Raw genomic sequence first — 4,327 nt, forward strand, 5'->3', positions numbered from 1 at the left:
TTCCACATTTCCTCATGTTGCTTCTAGTTCTTTTTCCACATTGTTACACTTTGCCCATATGTTCGCTACGAGTATCACTTCTTGTATGCTTTATGTGTGGAATCGTATTGAATATATTCTATATACAGCAAACTTTGTTTTAACCAGCACCTTATGAACCAGCGCTCTTGATAAAATGACAAAAAACTATATACCTGAAATACCACAAAGTTTACGGTATTAACACCATCTTGCGATGTCTGAGTGGTCAGTTGAGGGTGCAAGTGAGAAGTTGTCTTATTATTCAAGTGATTGATGCTATAAGTAAAATAAAGCAGTCATGTGTGTTCTCCCTACATTACAAGCGAGTGTTTTTTTAATGTATGGAGGTGATGGCTTAGTGGTATTATCACTAACCTATTAACCATAAATTCAGCTAATGATCTGGGAACAAAAACAAAGTTGTTGGGAAAGCTCAGCAGGTCTGGCAGCATCTGGGAAGGAAAAAAATGGAGTTAACCTTTCTTGAGGAAGGTTCACTGGACCCAAAACGTTAACTCCGTTTTTTCCTTCACAGATGCTGCCAGACCTGCTGAGCTTTTCCAGCAACTTTGATTTTGTTCCTGATATACAGCATCTGCAGTTCTTTCAGTTTTTAATGATCTGGGGATCTGGGTTCAAATCCTGCCATAGAAGATGGTGGAATTAATGGTCTAATGAAGACAATTGTTGGGGAAAACCTTAACCAGTGTCTTTTGGTGAAGGAAATCTGTCATTCTTACCTGGTCTGTGGTTGACTCTTAACTGCCCTCTGGGCAATAAATGCTGGCCGAACCAGAAATGCCTACATCCAGTGAGTGAATATAAAAAAGAAAATTGATTAGTGGACCATTTGATCAACCAGCACACTTCTGATCCCACAGAGTAATAAAACATTTGCTGTAAATGCATTCATGATTGTTTTACTCTAAAACCTGCCAACGTTTCACTGCACCTTGGAACGTGTGGGCAGATAATTGTTTATTTCATACTTCTAAGTCTGTGTACTCCCCTCTTCACATTTCTCAACAGTGCCAAATGAACTTCTCCATATGGATCTCCTAATGTTTAAATCAACCTCGATGTCTTTTGGTTTGTTATCAATTTTTTTTTTCACAAACTTGTTATTAAATTCCATCACTGGACTTACGTTTTTCTGAGACTCTAGGGAATGATGTATCGCTCCTCCTAGCTGGTCCTCCTCAATGTTTCTGCGATTGAACTTTGCTTTGTCTGTCATGATCAAATTTCTTTCTCAAGGCTGCTTCTTAAAAACTTATTAGGATCAGAAGTGAATTTTCATCAGACTGTGCAAAGATACTATTCATATATATGATAGCAAAGCAGAAAGTCATTTCCTTATGAATGACTGATCACAGAACTCAAATACTTTATCTGACAGTCCATTACTAGCACTTAGTATTACATTTATTTTAAATGAATATAATTGCTTTAAGCAATTCCAAGCATGACACAAAATATAATTTTACTGTATAGAAATTTGTTTTACAATGTTTGCACATTCTTTCTTTTCAAGGTCATGGACTTTTTAAATTGGTATATTTAATTCATCCTTCCCACAGAGTTCAATTTTGCAAAAAGCTTAATTTTAGTTAAACAGAGCGCAATGATTCATAACAAACTCACAAATTTAATGATATACAAAAGGATATATAGTGAGGGGGGGTTACAAATGAAAATTTTGGTGCAAATATTAGCTAGGAGAGCTGAGGAGACCCAGAGTAGGCCAGGCAGCTCTGCTATTCAGTAAGATCATGGTTGATCCGATTTTAACCTCCACTTTATGTTCCTGCATACCCTTGATAATCTTTCACCCCTTGGTAATCAAGAACCTATCTCACTCTGCCTTAAAAATATTTTAAGCTCTGCATCCACTGAATCTTCGAGAAGGGAATTTCAAAGATTCACAAACAATCTGAGAGGAAAAAAATGTTTCCTCATCTCTTGGGACATTTTATTTTTAAACTATCACCTCCCGTTCTAGACTCTCAAAAGAGGAATCATCCTTTCTCCATTCATCCAGTCAAGTCTCCTCAGGATCTTATATGTTTCTATTAAGTCTAACTCTTGTAAAGTCCAGACGATACAAGCCCAGCCTGTCTGGCCTTTCCTCATAAGGCAATTTGGAAACGTTAACTTCACAAAGATTTGCTCCACAAAATCACCTAGATGTTAAATCAGAGTAAAATCCAGTCTTTTTTTTCTGAGGAGAAATTGTTGGAGACGCTTTGAGTGCAAGGCAGTTGGAATATAAAAGTAAGGAAGTCTTGGTATATTTATACAGGACTGAATCTTATCAGAAATTGGCTAAGTGTCATTTTCAGTGAATTTCATGGAGGGTTTCTCTTTGCTAAGCCTAATGGCTTTTCTCGTGCTATTTTCTCAAATTCACCTCATTACCAATGCACCCTGCCACTAATATGCCCCATTCGTCCTATTCTCTTGCTCTCTGTAGGTGGAGGTATTCATCACCGTTGGGTTATGACATGATTCCTGGTGCTAGTGCCAGCAGTGAACAACCTTTGTGTAACTGCTCAAGTGTTGTCAGGCCAAAGGCTGTTCAGCATGGTTCATGTCATGCTTTGGACATGGTTGGCATGGGAAAACTGGCATCCCACGTCACGGACAGAGATTTGGAGATCCTGGTGGACAGGATGGTGCAGAAGAGTGCTTTGCTTTTTCTCCAGGACTGTCAAAGGAGGCCACAACAGTAGACCCTGCAAAAAACAAAACCCACAGAACTGTGGATACTGGAAATCTGAAACAAAAATTAGAATTGCTGCAGAAACTCAGCAGGTCTGGCAGCATCTGTGGAGACAGAAACAGAGTTAACGTTTTGGGCCCAGTGACAGAACAGTTCTGAAGAAGGGTGACAGGGCTCAAAATGTTAACTCTGCTTTCTCTCCACAAAAGTTGCCAGACCTGCTGAGTTTCTCCAGATCCTGTCAATCTGGTACAAAGTTGTCACCCAGGTCAATGTGGTCTCCATGGTTTGGAGAAAGGACCAGGTTCATGAGCTTCTCTGGTTGGCCAAATACTCTCATCCTCTCTCTGCTACCTCCCATTCACTCTGTCTCTGCTATTGCATTCACCTCCCACTAAGGGTCATGTTCTAACTCTACCACATGCAACATTTTCCCTTGCTCTCTTTTATCCCTCCCAATACCCCTCACTACAAACCGTGCATGGCCTCTATACCTCCTGCTCACTCACTCAGGACACTATACCACCTTCTCCCACCTATGTCAGCACTAACAGCTGTGCCAGCCACTCTCAGCTCACTCATTAAAAAGCGCAGCATGCTCAAGAGGTTGAATTGTCCATGCTTGCTCCTAATTCTTATGTTTTCAGTCCCTCCCTTTCAGTCATTTTATCTCATTCCAGGAGAGAACGGTCCACAATAGTGCAGATATAGCTGAGGCAGATGGTGGGGTATCCAACATTCAGCTTCTCATCCCCTCTGAGGAGAAGATCCTGGTGCTGGTTGGTAAGGAAGGAGCCTCATGTGGAAATACCAAAACCCTCTGTGCCCTGACAACCAATTAAGAAGCATTTTCCATTGGTCACTCTGAAGGTATTCACATGCCCAAATGTCTGCACCTTGCTCCTGATGCATTCTCTCCTTTATCTCCGACAGGCGCCCGTTTCAACAGCACAGTCAGACAGCCAAGAGACTAGTCCCACTCGACATCTCCTTCTCTACCTTTGAGGAAGAATAGACAGAAGCCTCAGAGGAAACATGAGCAAGCCCATCTTCTGCAACCCCCTCCCCACACCCACACCACCAGCTCAGACACTGATAGCTCGATGGCTACATTAGATAGTTTTGAGTTGTGATGCCAAGAGCATGGGGTCAATTCCTGTGCTGGCTAAGGTCATAAAGAAAGTCATGTCTTCTCAACCTCACTCCTATACCTTAGGTGTGGTGACCCGCAACTTAAACACTAATGAGAGAGTTGGACTATGGTGACTTTATTAGATAACAACATAAAATATTTTTTTTCGGGTTACCAAAGTGAACAATTAAACACTTTATCTGTATCAGATTTTCGATAACAGGATTTATTTACCAAGTTTCTTAATGAACACGATTATTTGTTTATTATCAAAAGAAAACTTACTCAAAGTTGCAGCAATAATTGGTTAACATTTGCAGGCAATAATATAGACAAAATAATACCTACTTTTCTAAATCTCCCCAAACACACGCACAAACCCAAACATATATCTAGACAGCTTGCTCAGGAAACACAATCTTAAGATGTTTCTCCAGTCATCCTTTCAAAAG

The 4,327-nt window shown here is 40.4% G+C and overlaps 1 long non-coding RNA gene across 1 annotated transcript; it reads right to left on the reverse strand.

Annotated features, from left to right (window-relative positions):
• Positions 1 to 761: 761 nt before the first annotated feature.
• LOC125486722 lies at positions 762 to 3,744 on the reverse strand. The gene is made up of 3 exons (XR_007265358.1): positions 3,640 to 3,744; positions 1,169 to 1,293; positions 762 to 823 (listed from the first exon to the last, which is right to left on the reverse strand). It is a non-coding gene; the product is annotated as an uncharacterized LOC125486722 (long non-coding RNA).
• Between the last annotated feature and the right edge of the window lie 583 nt (positions 3,745 to 4,327).

This window comes from Rhincodon typus, chromosome 32, assembly GCF_021869965.1.
Source record: "Rhincodon typus isolate 14 chromosome 32, sRhiTyp1.1, whole genome shotgun sequence".
In the NCBI taxonomy this organism is placed as follows: domain Eukaryota; kingdom Metazoa; phylum Chordata; class Chondrichthyes; order Orectolobiformes; family Rhincodontidae; genus Rhincodon; species Rhincodon typus.